Source organism: Schistocerca piceifrons, chromosome 1 (assembly GCF_021461385.2).
Source record: "Schistocerca piceifrons isolate TAMUIC-IGC-003096 chromosome 1, iqSchPice1.1, whole genome shotgun sequence".
Taxonomy (NCBI): domain Eukaryota; kingdom Metazoa; phylum Arthropoda; class Insecta; order Orthoptera; family Acrididae; genus Schistocerca; species Schistocerca piceifrons.
In genome coordinates, this window is record NC_060138.1 from 1,038,651,822 (window position 1) to 1,038,672,357 (window position 20,536).

At 42.6% G+C, this 20,536-nt stretch overlaps 1 pseudogene; it reads left to right on the forward strand.

Annotated features, from left to right (window-relative positions):
- Window positions 1-7,857: 7,857 nt before the first annotated feature.
- LOC124723475 lies at window positions 7,858-7,975 on the forward strand (annotated as a pseudogene).
- Window positions 7,976-20,536: the final 12,561 nt, after the last annotated feature.

The following is a 20,536-nucleotide window of genomic DNA, read 5'->3' on the forward strand; positions in this document are numbered from 1 at the left end:
GATGACTCAACGAAAACATTATTAAACTTTCTGTCCCGTGAAAGGTTAAAGTCTGTAACACACACACACAAAATTATTGCTAGTCGAACGAAAGATTATTGTATTTAACTCACACCCACAACATTATTCCAAATCGAATGAAAAGTAAATGTAAGTCACATGGGTAATTCAAACGACTGCTCAACTACACAGCAACTCCACAAAAGCACATTCATCAACCATGATCAAAGACGAAACACACAAGGCCATCAGAAAATCACGTGTGCCGAACTGCTCGGCCTTAAATATTTCCTATGACGTCACACACTGCTTAATCCAAGTAAGGCATTTAAATAATGACTACCATTCAAATTAAAGCTAATTGTACATACATGTGAGATACTAGAGAACACAGAAAATTATTGTGATGATATGGTGACTTCTTAGTGAAATAACAAGCTCAGTATTGAACAAGATATGAACAAAGTTCATAAAGAACGCCAATATCTGGTTTTACAGTGTGACAAAATTTATATAACATTATAAATACATATGAAACAGTAAATTTTGAGTACTCATACACTATGAAGGTAAGATAATGATGTTGGAAACTCAAGCCGGCTTCCTATTGGATGCAGTTGTGGAGCATTTATAGCAATGGGACTTTTGCATATAAACTTTTAATAAAATCATCTGTAATTCTTTATACAAATGCATGATTTGACAATTAATTTTTTCTGGTATTCACTGACATCATCATCGTTAATTTTGCATGTCTCAGGATCAGACTGCTCCAGTTATTTTGTTGTTTCTCGTTTTTATAATTGACACAATTTCAACTTTCCTAATATTTGTTCCAGAACTATGCTTGGGGTTGTAATGAGATCTCCACGTTGCTGGAACTTTTCTGTGTAGGGATTATAGCTTAATTTTGGTATTCGAGGAGAGTAACGTGTATTCTCTTTTTATTCAATGGGTCATCCTTCATACTTGTACACTAGCACACTTTCTCAGATTAAAATCTACAATAATTCATAGAGTAACACATGACAGTGCTGTGGAAGTTGAAACTCTGTGTACACACAAGAGAAAAAGATTTCACCATGTCATACATGTGATCCCATTTGCTGAATAAAACATAATATAATTTTGCTATGAATAGTTGAAGAATTTTTTATTTTTGTGTGTTTGTACATAGCTGTCTCGTTGTATCCATTATTCTCTGGTTATGGAATGTGAATTGCTGTAATTTCTACTATTTTATTTTCAGTCAGATGTATCACATTGTAACACAGAGAAAATATGCTATTTTATAGATAGTACTTTGCTATGTATTTAAACATCTTTTGTTTAAGGGATTCGTAGCTGCAATGTAAGTTAATGTGAAAGATTTATTATTAGGGAATGTTACACAGAAGGAATTAACCATTGCTCAGCTGCTGCTAAAATGGAAGTAACTGATGTAAGATTTTGAGACTTGCATGAGGGATGAAGGTAAAAAGGAAGAATACACAGTATACTTTTACCTTTTTCCTTCTAATATAAGCATTAAATTAGATTTTTACTCTTACATTTATTTTTTCTACTGTGGCTTTATAGTTTACCTTTTGATATTACAAGCTAACCTTATTTTAATTCACTTCACTGTGACAATATTCTTTCCGGGTTGTATATCTTTTCCTTTTAATAACTAATACAGTACTTAATGAATATGAAATTTAGGGACATAATGAATCTAAATAAACACTCTTATGTGCCACATTGAAGCTCCAAAGCTAGGGAGGGATCAGATAAAGTGTAGATGAATTTTCATTCTGCTTAGTGTGCCTTTGGAATTTAATTTTTTGATGCGACAGTTTAAATTGTGTTTAGATTTTCTGGCTGTGTTTGTTATGGTGTTAGTTTTGAAAAACTAAGATGATGCAGACGGAGGTTAATGAATGGTGTGTCGTACTGCAGAAATACCTTTGGTATAAAAGTGATAATGGTAGCAGTGGTACAAGCAGAATAATTAATATAATGACGATTTAAAATATAAAAGGTAATATGATAATGACAAGTTTACATTGGGGAGAAATGTGATAATGGTTGAGGAAGGAAATTACAATAATAACAAAGAAAAATTCGTAAGGTTCAGTGCACTGAGAGGAAATGTTGGTAACTTCATTTGATAGTGTTCTTTACCCGTTCCTTTAGCCAAGTTACGTTTCAATTATATACTTTAGTTCCATTAAAACAAAAATGCTAAGGTGAAGCAAGAAAACAGGTAATTTCTAACATTATTTAATCACTAAGTGGAGTTAAACATATAATAAAATATTTATGCCCCTTCCATTTTCTATGTTAGTATAAAATGATGCTTCCTGATTTCTTCTTGTAACAGACTGGAGACTAATGCTTTCTAACAGGATTTTTTCCTTGTAGTTCTAATTGTCTGAATCAATCATGGTTGCTCCCCGTCCTCATATGTGTTTGTAGATGATTTGTTCCGTTTCCTTTATGTGTTTGCAGTTGGTTAGCATTTGTTTGTGTTCGATGTGTTCCAATGGTTCAAATGGCTCTGAGCTCTATGGGACTTAACATCTGAGGTAATCCCCCCCTACAACTTAGAACTGCTTAAACCTAACTAACCTAAGGACATCACACACATCCATGGCCGAGGCAGGATTCGAACCTGCGACCGTAGCGGTCGCGCGGTTCCAGACTGAAGCGCCTAGAACCGCTCGGTCACACCGGCCGGCGTTCTATGTGTAGTTGAGTAAAGTAGTGAAATATCTTTCGTGTGTACACACAAATAATATTTATTTTTCATTCTTCTTACCATTAATTATTAATGTGCAATACGCTGACAATGCTATGCATACTTTCTTTTATCACTTATTTTGTAAAATCTGAAATATTTTTACCTTTCCAAATTGCCATAAACATTATTTTTGTTCATTTCTATTGTCGTGGTTATACTGAAATTACAGCTTGGACTTTACTATGTTAAACATTTGTATATGTATTATGTTTTTTGTGAGAAAACTGGTTATATCTATTTAGATAATATACAATGATAAGCCAAAACATTACGACCACTGCCCACCGCTACGATGGATACCGCCAGGTGGCGTTACGGGCTAGTGACGCGGTAACAAAAGAATGTAAGCGGAGCAAACACGGACAGAGGATCACCCTAGCGAATATATGGCCTGACAACGGGGAAATCCATCGAGATAAGCGACTTTGACAAAGGGAAGATTATTATAACGCAGAGCCTGTGAACGAGCATCTCGAAAACGGCTGGTCGAATGTTTACGTGCTATTGTCTTGAGCATCTATGGAAGGAGGTAGAAGGACAGTGAAACTACCACTAGGTGCTAAATGGTTGGACGTCCACGAATTCTTCACAGAACGTGGGGATCTGAGGCTTGCCTGCTCTGTAAAGTAGGATAGATGGTGATCTGTAGCATCTCTGCCACAAGAGCCAATGCTGGTGCACCCACACATGTTTCGGAGCACACCGTTTGTGGTACATTGTTGAACAGGGAGCTCCGCAGCAGACCACCCAAACGTGTTCACATGTTGACTCAAGGACATCGTCAGTTACGATTGCAGTGGGCACGGGAACATCGGGATTCGACCATCGATCAATGTAAACGTGTCGGCTCTTCTAGTGAATCACATTTTTGCTGCACTAGCTCGTTGGTCGTCTCCACAAATGCCGTCACGCAGGCGAACGGCGGCTGGAAACGTGCAGAGCTCCAAGGACGTAGGCTTGTGGGAGCATATCATGCTATCGGAGACATTCTCCTGAGGTTGTGTGGGACCTATGGTAGTATTCGGAGACACGCTGACAGCTGCGAACCACCTGCATACCTCGATGCTTGATGTCTTCCCCGACGGCGATGTCATCTATCGGCAGGTATAAGTGACCGTGCCTCGGAAACAAAATCGTGCTACAGCGGTTCCAGGTACATTATAGTGAACTCACGTTGATGGCTCGCCGACCAAATTCGACTGATGTAAATTCTATGGAACCCATTTGGGCGCCATTACCGCGTACGCAAATCAATGGTCCGTTATATACACGAATTGCATGACCTGTGCGTAGACATCTAATGCCACATACTTCCACAAACCTGCTAACAAACTGTGGAATCCCTGATACGCAGAAACTGTAATGTATTTCGTTTCAAAGACGGACAAACAAGCTATCTAGCAGGTGTTCATAATGCTTTGGCTTATCAGTGTACATGGCATTATATGTGCAACTCGTCATGTTCCAACAATTTTCTTTCGACTAACATGACTTACTAAGTTGTAGATTGTAATGCATGTTCTGTTATGTTTCATGCTAGCCTTGATGGACCTACCACGTTCAAATGGCTCTGAGCGCTATGGAACTTAAATTCTGAGGTCATCAGTCCCCCAGAACTTAGAACTACTTAAACCTAACTAACCTAAGGACATCACACACATCCATGCCCGAGGCAGGATTCGAACCTGCGACCGTAGCGGACCTGAGGTCATCAGTCCCCCAGAACTTAGAACTACTTAAACCTAACTAACCTAAGGACATCACACACATCCATGCCCGAGGCAGGATTCGAACCTGCGACCGTAGCGGGCGTGCGGTTCCAGACTGTAGCGCCTAGAATCGCTCGTCCACCACGGCCGGCCCACCTACCACGGAGACAATCGTTATCGTCAAATCACAAGCACACTTGTTCTGAGAGAGATGAACATTCACTATGGTAATACTATACTGTAGCCACTACTGAAAATGGACAAACGAACTGGACAACTTGGCACTTACTACACAAATGTGATGGCCTGAGCTGTCATCAAAAATGAACTCGACATTCATGTCATTACAAACTGAACTACTGGTCCGGTCTTTCAGCCTACTCATACATTTACTGGTTAGACCATACCTTACGTACATATGTAACTGATGTATAATGAAAAAACTAATTTTATTACTACTGCAATACGTATTTGAATTGTAACTTTTTATTAGTAGTCAAAGTCATTTTCATCGCTATTTTGAAGATGTTACTGTATATTGAGATAATCTACTCATACTTTCGTTCAAAACATCACTACCAATTTATTTCTCTGTTTTTCTATGAGTTTCTATGGTAGGATTTATTCTATATCTCTTGCTATTTGCAAGATATATTCAACAAATTCTTGTTAGTAAAGTGGAGGGAGTGATGTAAGGCACCTAGCTTATTTTTGATATTCGATAAGGGTGATGTGTGTTCTCATTTTATTCGATGAGTCCGCCTTATACTTGTACACTGGATACTTTTTAAGAAAGAAGTCGTTAATAGTTGATATGTTACGCCACAGAGGATCTGCGTACAGGCAGTGTGATCTTTGGTATCAGCAGTATTGTCGTCGCCCGTGTAGCATTAGGAAATATTAAGTGAAGGGGCTGGTGTTGGTGAGGCTGCCGAGCGGCCTGGGAAGAACTAACAGAACGCAGACGCAAACGCAGAGGATGTTGATTTTCGGAAACATGTTTTTGTAAAGATTTACTTTAGAACTCTGAAGATATTCAGTTAATGTTTTCAGGGCATTGCTCGTGGGAAATTTATGATGAGTTTAAGAAAGATAAAATTTTGGTATGATTTTTCTGTTTTTTTTTTTTTATTCTGGTTGGTTAGTTGATTGTCGAGAGGAAAGTAAGTAAAATTATCTTCTCATATGGACTGTACTCATAGATTGTCACTCCTTTACAGTTTCAATGCCGAATGTCATGACAGAGCTGTATTTTGTATAAGATGTGAATTTTGTAAAGATTGTTGTAAGAGATTAAAATCAGTTTCATGGTACAGTCTTTAAATGCTAGTCTCTTCTATATCATTCAGTAAGTTCAGTTTCTTCCACCATCTCATTACTAAAGTTTTATTTTGTAATCGTGTGTCACTAACTGCACTTTGCAGAATCCGGTTGCTCAATCTTAAAGTGTTTGGCATAGTTGCTTTCCCTTGCACTGCACTTGGGCAAGGTTTTCTTTAGCTGTTTTTAACAATCACCACTTTCGAGCCGTACCAACTTCCGTTGCGACAAGGTAAGTCACGAAAGTTTGTTAGGACCAGTTTAACATCACTATTAAGACACAGTAAGATTATTTACAGTAAAACATTCCATTTCAAAATTATAAATAGGATCAGTTCAGTTAAAGTTTAGTTCAGATCTTATCTCTCCTGTCAGATACTCTTACTCTTATAGCGCAGTGTTACATATTCGAGTGGGTGTCATTTAATGTACGGAATTGTACTTAAGTTTGAGTACGTAAATTTGCGGGGGTTTTTGACGGAAGCCTTTTGGACATTTATTTTTTCCATGTTTAGTTTGTAATTTCATGCACGCTTATTACTCTGTTAGTTTTGTGTGTTGGAACTGTAAGACATGTACTGTGACGTCTTTGCAATTTATTAAGTAAATTTATATAACAAACAAAACAGTTACATCTGGTGTACTTGGTTTTTCTTTGTGATTTTTAAGAGTCTGTAGTTTCAAAGAAAACATACTACTCATCTTTCATTGCAGCCACCTTACCTGTCATTATTGTACGTATTATAGATACCTATTTGTGCCAAAACTAGTATGATAAAATTTTGTGCCGAATGAAACAGCCAAACTACTACGCAGCAAATGTACATATACACAAACACAGACTTAAATATAGTGGATACGTCTATCCTAGCCAAGCAAGTCATTATTATTAAATTAATTTTTAAGATAAACAGTTCTATTTCTGGACTTACTAAGATCAACAACTTGAGCAACTATTAATTTCGTATTTGATCATTCAACTCTTTTTAAATGATGGCATTTCACCGTTCAAGAACACTTTCAAATTATTAACTCTTTGCACGTTACCATTGGTTACATTTTGTGACTGGTGGTCGAAACTGGAGCATTGGTCGTTACACAATCATACACACTTCATTTAACACATTCAGTGTAATGTGGAGTAAGTTGTAGTGCCCTAAAATCTGAACAAGTGTAAAGAGAAAAGGTTCGAAACGGATGTCATTCTAATAGGAAAAAAAATTGATGTAGAAGAAAACTTAGCAGAAAGTGGGCGGTTCAAGACACAAAAAGCTGGTTAAGGATTCTGACAAAAGCTTCTTCACACATTAAAAGCCGAGGGGGTATTTGATCGTTAGGGAGAAAATTTACAATTTTTCACTATTAATGTATACTTTCGGAACACAGTCCAGAGAGTACTTTCGAACCAGGAGGTACTGCAGTACCAAGCTTCCAGCAGTTTATAATGTTCGCAAATGAGGTCTCTTTCAACAGTGCTCGTTTTTTTCAGCTGATGAAAAACCATAGGCCATGTCTATCTCACATCACCAGCAACAATTCTCCATCAACTTTCCCAACGGAATTATACAAGAGCAACTAATAGGATCTGATTTGCTACTACCAGTTTTCAAAGTGCATGTTACCTGCTCTTTACTTCAGATCCAACAGTACGGTGCACCACCTCACTACGATAATAATAACCGTGAGCACCTGAAAAATAGGTAGACTCATTGTTGATAAGAGGATTTCTCCCAAGGGCAGCGTTATTTCCCGATCTCATTCCTACGAGTTTGTTGTTATGGGTTTATGTAAAGTCTGTGCTGTACGCAACGGAATATAAGTTGAAGAGAAACTGCTTGGTAGGGTCTAGGCTACCTGCCTCGTACAAAAGGCAACAAGTATAATTGGGAGAGTGTGGCAAACTTTTTGGTGCCGTTCTAGTGCTTACATTGAGACTAGCAGGCGCGACATTGACCAGTTCCTATGAGCTTCCGTTGTTTTGCTACAAATTAAGTTGTTTGTATCAATGTGAAACTAAAGAATTTTTAATGACCACTAGATCCCTAGGGCAACGGCCTTGCCGCAGTGGATACACCAGTTCCCGTCAGATCAGCGAAGTTAAGCGCTGTCGGGCGTGTTCGGCACTTGGATGGGTGACCATCCGGGTCGCCATGCGCTGTTGCCATTTTTCGGGGTGCACTCAGCCTCGTGATGTAAACTAATGAGCTACCCGACAGCATAGTAGCGCCTCCGGTCAAAGAAAACTATCGTGACGACTGGGAGAGCGGTGTGCGGACCACACGCATCTCCTATCCGCATCCTCAGCTGAGTATGACACGGCGGTCGGATGGTCCCGATGGGCCACTTGTGGCCTGAAGACGGAGTGCTTTATTAGTTCCCTACCTCAAAGCACATAGTTCAGAATCTGTGTATTAAGATCTGGGACGACATGTGAGCGCGTACTCCGGAAGAGAGTAACGCACATCCACAAAAGAGTCTTAGACACACCGGTTTACTCTGTGACAACATTACTGTGTTAATAATTTTGAGTGTCTTACGTTTCATATACAAGAAAATTAGTGTCCGCAGGGCTACTATACAACGTAGTGACGTCGCACAGAACTATCGATATTTAAGAGACGTTCAGAAAGCACAGTTTCAACAAATTGTTATTCACTGAAACATGGATGAATGACAGATGAGACAGAAAAAATGACATTACACACACATCAAAAAGAGTTTTGCATCACCCCAATTCACAGAACTCCTGAAGATATACGTTGACAGTGTGTATTGCATCATAGACACAGTCCCTTTGACTGTTTGGAGATGTCACTAAATCCGCCAAAAGATATAAACAACCATGGATGAGCAGCGCCTATTAGACGGAGGGGGGTTCTACAGCCGATCAGTTCCAATCATCCCACCAGGAAGGAGGTGCACGGCTCTTATTGTCTGTAGTTCAACCATCCCTAGACGGTCAACATCGCGGTTCGATCGCGTCCTCATTGTTAGTTTGTGCCAGGAAGGGCTCTCAACAAGGGAGCGTCCAGGCGTACTCGTAGCGAATCAAAGCGATGTTTTTTGGACATGGGGGAGATACAGAGAGACAGGAACTGTCGATGACATACCTCACTCAGGCTACCCAAGGGCTAAAACAACAGAGGATGACCGCTGCCTAAAGATTATGGCTCGGAGGAAGCCTGACAGCAACGCCACCATGTTGAACAATGCTTTTTGTGCAGCCACAGGACGTCGTGTTACGACTCAAACTGTGCGCAATTGGCTGATTGATACGCAATGTCACTCCCCACGTCCATGGCGAGGTCCATCTTTGCAACTACGACACCATGCAGCGCGGTACAGATGGGCCCAACAACATGCCGAAAGGACCGCTGAGGTTTGGCATCACGTTCTCTTCACCGATGAGTGTCGCATATGCCTGCAACCAGACAATCGTCGGAGACGTGTTTGGAGACAACCCAGTCAGGCTGAACGCGTTAGACACACTGTCCAGCGAGTGCAGCAAGGTGAAGGTTCCCTGCTGTTTTGAGGTGGCATTATGCGGGGCCGACGTACGCCGCTGGTGGTCATGGAAGGCGCCGCAATGGCTGTACGGTATGTGAATGCCATCCTCCGACCGACAGTGCAACCATATTGGCAGCGTATTTGCGAGGCATTCGTCTTCATGGACGACAGTTCGCGCCCCCATCGTGCACATCTTGTGAATGACTTCCTTCAGGATAACGACATTGCTCCACTAGAGTGGTTGGCATGTTCTCCCGAAATGAACCCTATCGAACACGCCTAGGATATATGGAAAAGGGTTGTTTATGGACGACGTGACCCACCAACCACACTGAGGGAGCTACACTGAATCGCCGTTGAGGAGTGGGACAATCTGGATACGACGAATACAGACATACATCAATGCAAGAGGACGTGCAACTGCGCATTAGAGGTACCAGTGTGTACAGCATTCTAGACCACCACCTCTGAAGGTCTCGCTGTATGGTGGTGCGGTTTTCATGAGCAATAAAAAGGGCGGAAATGATGTTTATGTTGATCTCTATTCCAGTCATCTGTACAGGTTCCGGAACTCTCGGAACCGAGATGATGCAAAACTTTTTTGATGTGTGTGGGTAGACGTGCTACGTTCATGAGTGTAAAGGTAAAGCTGTTATTGTGTCACATGCCGGCAGTTCCTCCAGTTTCGTATTGATCTATGCACCGATGAGCTAAAACGATATGACAACTGCAGACCGCAATATTAATTGTCAGCTGACGGCGTTGTGGAGACGAGACTCGGTAAGGAAAGTATATAAAAGGAGCAGAGACTGATGGGGAATCATCCTTGCGACAATACAGGTCTGAAATGGGCTAATCCACTGACATAAGCGACTTTGCTAAAGCGCAAATTCTTATGCCCTGTAGCTTGGGAAAGAGCATCTCGGATACAACGCAGGGGGTCAGCAGTTAGCGCGTTGCTCTCGTGAGCATCTTTGGGAAGTTACTGAAGGATGGTGAATCCACGAATAGGCGACAAGGTGTTGGACGTCCGCGCCTCATCACAGAACGTGAAGGTCGGGGGCTAGCACTCTGTGTAAAGCATGATAGTTACGATTTGTGACAAATACGACGTCAGAATATAGCGCTGATGCAGATGCTGATGGAGGCACAAGTATTTCCTAGGACACTCTTCAGCGCACGTTATTGAACATGAAGCTCCACAAAGATAATCCTACGTTTCCCAGTGTTGACCCAACGATCTCGCCAGTTACGAATGTAGTGAATACGGGATCATCGACATTGGACAATGCACTATCAATGGAAACTTTTCGTCTCCTCAAATTTATCATGTTTCTTTTCACTCCAGATCGATGATCGTTTTTGTATTTGCCATCATCCAGGGGAAACGCTTCTCGAAACATGCACCGTGCTGCGGGTCCAGACCAGTGGGAAAATAGGAGGGGCGTTCAAAAAGTAAAGCAACATTTTTTCTCGATGTATTTATGTTGAAAAAATGAGGAATTTGTTGTTAGACATCGTAGAACATTCTCGCTTCAGTCCCTATAATTTCATCAAGTTCCGAGAGGTGGCGGTGCTGTACACAGCCTTTAAAGTGGCGCTCGTGACAGAGATGGTTCCAAGCAGCACGCTGCCATTATGTTTCTCTTGGCGGAAGACTAAAGCATAGCAGATATTCATAGATGCTTGCAGAACGTGTACGGACCAAAAGCTCGGTAAGTGGTGGGCGAGGCTTCTGTCATCATTGTACAGTGCCGCGCAAACCTCACCGAACTCCCGCGTGCCGGTCAACCACATACAGCTGTCACTCCTTTATTGTTGGAACGTGCGGACAGTCTAATTCGAGATGATCGATCACAATCAAATACCTTGCTGCTCAAACGGACGTCTCTGCTGGTAGTGCTGACACACTCGTAAACCAGCCGGGGTAATGAAAGGTGTTTGTCCGCCGGCTACCTCGCCGAATAGCAGAAGACCATAGAGAGCAACGAAGGACCAACTCTGAGAAATTGCTTGCATGTTACGAGCTATGGTGGACATTCACCGTGAACTTGGATGGGGCCTGTGGTAGTAAGTGGTCCGCAATTACGGGAATTTCGTGTCATCTGCTGGTACCGTATACCTTCAAAAACCTAACAAGGGCTTTTCGAATCCCTAACATAACGCTGTCTGGAACCGAAACAACACGCTATGAAGCAGGCAGTCATAATGTTTTGGCTCATTAGTGAAATTCAAGGAAAACAAAGAACTATCAAGAAGAGATAAATCAACTTCAATGTTGATCAAACTGAGTATTGTAAACATCTCTCCATCACCTTTTCCTTCTGTTCAGGTGTGCAGATACCAGGAAAACCTTATCATATTGTCCACAAGAGAACGGTCCTTAAACTGGTAAGGTCACAACGAACCTGTGCAGTGAACTCAATGCCGAAAGTTAACGAGAAGCATGAGAAAGTATTCGGTGCAGAATCGCACAGCATTCGGAATGGCACCGAGTACCGTCACGTGCTCCTCGTTAACTTGGTGTTACAGCTATATTGCCCGCGCGGGTGAGAAAAAAAGAAAGACAACATTGGCCCCTTCCCTGCCCAGTGTTCTTGACTTTAGTGCACCGCAGTCCGGCCGTACACTAGCGAATTATTTTTTTGAGCGAGTCACGCCTAAATATAATGGATGCTTCTTCGAGCATGGAACAGGACATAGCGATCAGATTACGGATGTAACGCACTGCAGGGGCGCGCGTTGGTAGCTTCAGAACTATTTAATGGATTGACTATGACGGAAATTCATCTTTGCGCTCTTATGGAAGCGTAGTTTTCAGTTTGCCGGAAAACGTCACAGCCGTGAGATGCCTGGCACGAATTTAGAAGATTTTCATTATGATGTTATCAGATGGGGTGTGTTCAAACTGTATAAAACAAGCAATGTTCGAATTGTAAAATGAAATTACGTTGCAAATGCTCAAAGCTATAAATTTCGAGGTCTGCTACAACCTCAACCCAACAAATACATGGGAGCATAGGATTCAGATAGTTTAAGTACAGACAGCAGATGAAATCTGTATAAGGCAAGTTTGTGTACGAAAATACACACTCGTCTCCATGACCACCATTCGCCGTTGTGGTGGTAAACAGCCCTTGGTCTCCTACTGTTAGTACATGAATTTGGTCGCGGTGGGTGGAAGTGGGTGAGTGTGGTTGGCAAAAAACATTCACTCACACATTGCGTATATGAGCAGCGTATTGAGCGTTCCGAATGGCGTTTCATATGTCAGTTAGGTAGCGAACGGGGTATTCGGAAATTACTAGAAAGTATCTTTTGAACTGAATTTTTCCAGAGAATTGAAAACCTTTGAAGATATATGTGGCTGAAAATTAGAACAACATTATTATCAATAATTTACGTCATTAATTCAGAATCAAAGACAGGCATATGACATAATATTTGGATTATTATAAAAAATAATAGCATCGCGTAATATTTCTGGGTCCATGTGGAGGTAACGGTAAAATATTTTTAATTATTTTAATCCTACAAGAAATTCGAGCAAATAAAGAAATGTACTCGGCCTGGAATGATCAGGAATAGCAGCCACTCTTATGGATGGTGGACAAACTGCACATTCTGCGTTAAAGCTACCTTTAAATGTAGCTGAACATGACCTTTGGGTATGTGACAACGTGACTGAACCATCAGCACGCGGACAAATATTGAAAGAGTGCAAGGCTATCATATGGGAAGAAATAGCAATAGCCCACAGAAAGTCTTTGGAAGCACTGAATAGAACATTCCAGAACTTCCTAGATAACCCGAGTTTAATGGGAGCTATATTAGTAATATTGTCAGGCGATTTTCGTCAAATTCTGCTTGCCATTCCGAAGTCGATAACGGTGGATGAAATGAACACCAGCTTAAAAAAGTAATTAATGTGGCAACAAGTACGAATAATCTAGTTGAGAACAAATATGACAACGCAAATGTTTGGAGACTAAAGGGCGCAAGAATTCGCCGAAAATCTTTTACAAACAGGAGATGATACCTATCCATTAGACGAAAATTCCGGCCAAATCATTTTGACACATGAATTGTGTAATATCGTTGAAACACCTGAATAACTCATACGCTAAATCTACCCGGAAATCGTCTAAAATCGTTTCAGTTCAGAATGGTCACGCGAGCGAGTTATTATTGCGATGAAAAACGAAATTGTCAACGATATTAACAAGACCGTCCAAGAGATGACTCCGGGGGGTAGAGAAGATTTACGTGTTGCTCGATACCATTACTGTTGAAAATGAAATTTAAATTTTCCTACTGAATTTTTTGATTCGTTGAATGTTACAGGAAGGCCGTTAACCTACCTCAAATTGAAGGAGTCGGAATTCGGCGAAACTGTGTAAAGGTACAAGACTCTGCATCAACAAACTGCAGAATAACATCATCGAAGCCAGTAAGCCGGCCGGAGTGGCTGAGCAGTTATGGCGCTACAGTCTGGAGCCGCACGACCGCTACGGTCGCAGGTTCGAATCCTGCCTCGGGCATGGATGTGTGTGTTGTCCTTAGGTTAGTTAGGTTTACGTAGTTCTAAGTTCTAGGGGACTGATGACCTCAGAAGTTAAGTCTCATAGTGCTCAGAGGCATTTGAACCATTTTTGAAGCCAGTAAAATGCACTGTAAAGAAAAGGACCAGACAGTATTTATACCATGAATATCTTTAATATCAACTGGATTGCCCTTCACTTTAAGACAATTCCAATTTGCAGTGAAGTTAGTTTACAGTATGATCACCAAAGAAGCAGAGGGCCAAATATTCTGAATTTGTGGTGTTAACTCAAAGAAATCATTTTATATATATATATATATACATAGCGTCTACAAAGTCATACCGACAATATTATGATTAAAGTTAAACTTTGAAACCGCTATAGGAATAACACCACTGGTCAGAAAGACGTTAAATTGGAACGGAACATTATCAAATGGTTCAAATGGCTCTGAGCACTATGGGACTTAACATCTGTGGTCATCAGTCCCCTAGAACTTAGAACTACTTAAACCTAACCAACCTAAGGACATCACACACATCCATGCCCGAGGCAGGATTCGAACCTGCGACCGTAGCAGTCACGCGGTTCTGGACTGAAGCGCCCTAGCCGCACGGCCACCGCGGCCGGCGGAACATTATCGAAGAAGGGGGGAAACGTATGACAGAAGAAAAATAAATAGTTACACAATTTACTATTAGAACGCGCTGTACATCTACATCTACATCTATACTCCGCGAGCCACCTTACGGTGTGTGGCGGAGGGTACTTATTGTACCACTATCTGATCCCCCCTTCCCTGTTCCATTCACGAATTGTGCGTGGGAAGAACGACTGCTTGTAAGTCTCCGTATTTGCTCTAATTTCTCGGATCTTTTCGTGATCATTACGCGAGATATATGTGGGCGGTAGTAATATGTTGCCCATCTCTTCCCGGAATGTGCTCTCTCGTAATTTCGATAGTAAACCTCTCCGTATTGCGTAACGCCTTTCTTGAAGTGTCCGCCACTGGAGCTTGTTCAGCATCTCCGTAACGCTCTCGCGCTGACTAAATGTCCCCATGACGAATCGCGCTGCTTTTCGCTGGATCATGTCTATCTCTTCTATTAATCCAACCTGGTAAGGGTCCCATACTGATGAGCAATACTCAAGAATCGGACGAACAAGCGTTTTGTAAGCTACTTCTTTCGTCGATGGGTCACATTTTCTTAGAATTCTTCCTATGAATCTCAACCTGGCGCCTGCTTTTCCCACTATTTGTTTTATGTGATCATTCCACTTCAGATCGCTCCGGATAGTAACTCCTAAGTATTTTACGGTCGTTACCGCTTCCAATGATTTACCACCTATGGCATAATCGTACTGGAATGGATTTCTGCCCCTATGTATGCGCATTATATTACATTTATCTACGTTTAGGGAAAGCTGCCAGCTGTCGCACCATGCATTAATCCTCTGCAGGTCCTCCTGGAGTACGTACGAGTCTTCTGATGTTGCTACTTTCTTGTAGACAACCGTGTCATCTGCAAATAGCCTCACGGAGCTACCGATGTTGTCAACTAAGTCATTTATGTATATTGTAAACAATAAAGGTCCTATCACGCTTCCCTGCGGTACTCCCGAAATTACCTCTACATCTGCAGATTTTGAACCGTTAAGAATGACATGTTGTGTTCTTTCTTCTAGGAAATCCTGAATCCAATCACAAACCTGGTCCGATATTCCGTAAGCTCGTATTTTTTTCACTAAACGTAAGTGCGGAACCGTATCAAATGCCTTCCTGAAGTCCAGGAATACGGCATCAATCTGCTCGCCAGTGTCTACGGCACTGTGAATTTCTTGGGCAAATAGGGCGAGCTGAGTTTCACATGATCTCTGTTTGCGGAATCCATGTTGGTTATGATGAAGGAGATTTGTATTATCTAAGAACGTCATAATACGAGAACACAAAACATGTTCCATTATTCTACAACAGATTGACGTAAGCGAAATAGGCCTATAATTATTCGCATCTGATTTATGACCCTTCTTGAAAATGGGAACGACCTGCGGTTTCTTCCAGTCGCTAGGTACTTTACGTTCTTCCAGCGATCTACGATAAATTGCTGATAGAAAGGGGGCAAGTTCTTTAGCATAATCACTGTAGAATCTTAAGGGTATCTCGTCTGGTCCGGATGCTTTTCCGCTACTAAGTGATAGCAGTTGTTTTTCAATTCCGATATCGTTTATTTCAATATTTTCCATTTTGGCGTCCGTGCGACGGCTGAAGTCAGGGACCGTGTTACGATTTTCCGCAGTGAAACAGTTTCGGAACACTGAATTCAGTATTTCTGCCTTTCTTCGGTCGTCCTCTGTTTCGGTGCCATCGTGGTCAACGAGTGACTGAATAGGGGATTTAGATTCGCTTACCGATTTTACATATGACCAAAACTTTTTAGGGTTCTTGTTTATTTTTTTTGCCAATGTTTTATGTTCGAATTCGTTGAATGCTTCTCTCATTGCTCTCTTTACGCTCTTTTTCGCTTCGTTCAGCTTTTCCTTATCAGGTATGATTCGACTACTCTTAAACCTATGATGAAGCTTTCTTTGTTTCCGTAGTACCTTTCGTACATGATTGTTATACCACGGTGGATCTTTCCCCTCGCTTTGGACCTTAGTCGGTACGAACTTATCCAAGGCGTACTGGACGATGTTTCTGAATTTTCTCCATTTTTGTTCCACATCCTCTTCCTCAGAAATGAACGTTTGATGGTGGTCACTCAGATATTCTGCGATTTGTGCCCTATCACTCTTGTTAAGCAAATATATTTTCCTTCCTTTCTTGGCATTTCTTATTACACTTGTAGTCATAGATGCAACCACTGACTTATGATCACTGATACCCTCTTCTACATTCACGGAGTCGAAAAGTTCCGGTCTATTTGTTGCTATGAGGTCTAAAACGTTAGCTTCACGAGTTGGTTCTCTAACTATCTGCTCGAAGTAATTCTCGGACAAGGCAGTCAGGATAATGTCACAAGAGTCTCTGTCCCTGGCTCCAGTTCTGATTGTGTGACTATCCCATTCTATACCTGGTAGATTGAAGTCTCCCCCTATTACAATAGTATGATCACGAAACTTCTTCACGACGTTCTGCAGGTTCTCTCTGAGGCGCTCAACTACTACGGTTGCTGATGCAGGTGGTCTATAGAAGCATCCGACTATCATATCTGACCCACCTTTGATACTTAACTTAACCCAGATTATTTCACATTCGCATTCGCTAATAACTTCACTGGATATTATTGAATTCTTTACTGCTATAAATACTCCTCCACCATTGGCGTTTATCCTATCCTTGCGGTATATATTCCATTCTGTGTCTAGGATTTCGTTACTGTTCACTTCCGGTTTTAACCAACTTTCCGTTCCTAATACTATATGCGCACTATTTCCTTCAATAAGAGATACTAATTCAGGAACCTTGCCCTGGATACTCCTGCAGTTTACCAATATTACGTTAACTTTTCCTGTTTTTGGTCTCTGAGGACGGACGTACTTTATCAACGATGATAATGTCCTCTCTGGTAAGCTGTCAGGTATTTTATCGTTTCGCCCAAGGGGGGGTCCCTCTAACCTAAAAAACCCCCGTGTGCACGCCACACGTACTCTGCTACCCTAGTAGCTGCTTCCGGTGTGTAGTGCACGCCTGACCTGTCTAGGGGGGCCCTACAGTTCTCCACCCAATAACGGAGGTCGATGAATTTGCAACCATTATAGTCGCAGAGTCGTCTGAGCCTCTGGTTTAGACCCTCCACACGGCTCCAAACCAGAGGACCGCGATCGACTCTGGGCACTATGCTGCAGATATTAAGCTCAGCTTGCACTCCGCGTGCGATGCTGGTTGTCTTCACCAAATCAGCCAGCCGCCGGAAGGAACCAAGGATGGCCTCAGAACCCAAGCGGCAGGCGTCATTCGTTCCGACATGTGCTACTATCTGCAGCCGGTCACACCCAGTGCGTTCAATAGCTGCCGGAAGGGCCTCCTCCACATTACGGACGAGACCCCCCGGCAAGCACACGGAGTGCACACTGGCATTCTTCCCCGACCTACCCGCTATTTTCCTGAGGGGCTCCATAACCCGCCTAACGTTGGAGCTCCCTATAACTAATAGGCCCGCCCTCTGTGACTGTCGGGACCTTGCCGGAGAATCGGCCACTGGCCCAACAGGCGAGGCATCCTGTGGTGGTTCGGAAACGATGTCATCACCACTAGGAAGCACCCCGTACCTGTTGGAAAGGTGTAAGGCAGCTGCCACGCGGCCAGATCCCACCTTCGCCTTTCGGCCAGGCACGCGCGAGCCCACCACTGTCCGCCATTCATCCTGGAGTGATGGCTGACCGGTAAGATGCTCACTGCCGGAAGACGCAGCGACATCAGGGGTTCCATGTGATTCCAAGGCCACCGAAGTAGGCATAGGTCTCACCACAGTTGCCCCAACGCCACTACGAGCCGACGCCTGCGCCTCGAGCTCGATGAGCCTAACAGACAAAGCCTCCACCTGCCCCCGAAGAGTGGCCAATTCTCCTTGCGTCCGCTCACAACAACCACAGTCCCTACATATGACTATGTTTACCCTACTCTATACGGTGACAAATTCCCAAGATAATCTTCTGATGAGCTACTCTGATAATCAAGAAACACTCACTGAAATACGAGACGCGAAAACTACGCTAGGTTTTCCCAGAAAAACTATTTAAAAGCTAAGCGCAGCAAATAAGTACAAAAACGCTTTATACAAACAGTACTCGCTGCTGCTGGTGCTCTCGCTCTGGCTGTCACAAGACAACTGCTGATTCAAGTGACTAGTGGCTAACGGCCGCGAAACAAACAAAAGACGGTTTTAGGGCGCTTTCTGTTCTAAACGATCAAGAAAACACTAAGAAATCTAACACGAAAACTACGTAAAGTTTTATCAAGAACTGTTAGTTACTATGCAGAGCAGATAAACACAAATAGAATCCCTTCCTTAGTGGAAGGTCGTAAACAAAATGCAAAATAAACGCTTTATACAAACAGTACTCGCTGCTGCTGGTGCTCTCGCTCTGGCTGTCACAAGACAACTGTAAGCATCATAATTTAATAGTGATCGACTACAAATGACAAATTAATCATACAACAATGCCTAAGGTGTACGTTTGATGCTAAACAAACTGTATTGCTCAGTGTGCATGGGTGTACAGGTGTGATACTGTTAGTTAAGTAAGGTCATCCACCACGCAAGGTCATATCACATCCGACGGGAAAAATCGGTTCTTAATTCTCCTGATGCCCAAAATCGCATAAAAAGCGTCAACAAAACCAGACCGGATACTTAATTTCCGTGTGACTGGTGCAAAACATGTACAATATGCTGTCAACCGTTTTCTGCAACAAGTTGAAATCGAGAAACAGAATGTTCCACAACTGATCGAAGTGTTTCCGGGATCATGTTCATAATGTGTTGCGCAATACGTGCCTTCAATGCAGCTAGGTTTGCAGTCGTAACACTGAACACAACACATCAGATAGGCCCACAGCCAGAAGTCACACGGATTAAGATCAGATGATCGGGACGGCCAGGCAGTAGGGAAATGGCGGCTGATAATTATAGCATTTCCGAAATGGCGCTTCAGCAGCTGCTTAACTGGATTTGCAATGTCTTGCATAAAAATGATCCCATCCACAGATCCACGCTGTTGAAGAGCTGGAATGACGTGGTTGCGCAAAAGACACTCATGGTGCTTACCAGTGACGGTACAGATAACAGGACCAGAAGCACCTGTCTCTGCGAAAAAATATGGCCCTATGATAAATGATGCCGTAAACCCGCACGACACAGTGACGTTTTCAGAATGAAGTGGTACTGATTGATTTGCATGCGGATTTTCCGTTGCCCATATTCGACAGTGCTGTGTGTTGGCATATCCTGTCAGATGGAAGTGGGCCACGTCTGTGCACAAAATCTTCCAAGGCCAGTCATTGTCCACTTCCATGCAAACAAGAAATTCTAAAGCAAAGGTCTCTCATGCTGGCAGGTCAACAGGAAGCAACTCGTGCACTTGGGTAATTTTGAATGGATAGCAAAGAAGGGTGTTTCGTAGGATTTTACGCACCGTGCTCACGGGTATGTCCAATGTTCGCGCAGTTCTCCGTGCACTATACGCTTGCACACCAACACTCGTCTCCTCCTGCATTGCTGTGACCACTGCTTCCAGTGACGTCGAATCATTTCGTTTCCTCCCTCTACCAGGTTGCACACCAAAAGAACCCGTCTTTTCGAATTTCCGAATCATTTTCTCCAGACCCACTGCAGTCATCGGACAAACGCCTTTTTTCAAAGCTTTTAGTGTCCGCATCTTCTGCAGAATGACGTGTGCACAGTCATCATTCTTGTAATACAGCTTTACAAGCAGAGCGCGATCCTGCATTGAGACAGTCATGGCGAACGTCGCAGACGCGAAAGGAGGAAAAGTCGTGTACCCGGCGTGTGTGCACCAGCTTCAGTGGGTCGTGCGCATGACAGGTGTTTTCATTTACATATTCTGACACCTACAGGGCCACCTGTTGATCAATTTTCACACTTTTTTTTTCCTCTGCCATACGTTTTCCCCCTTCTCCGATAATGTCCCGTTGCAATTTGACGTCATTCTGA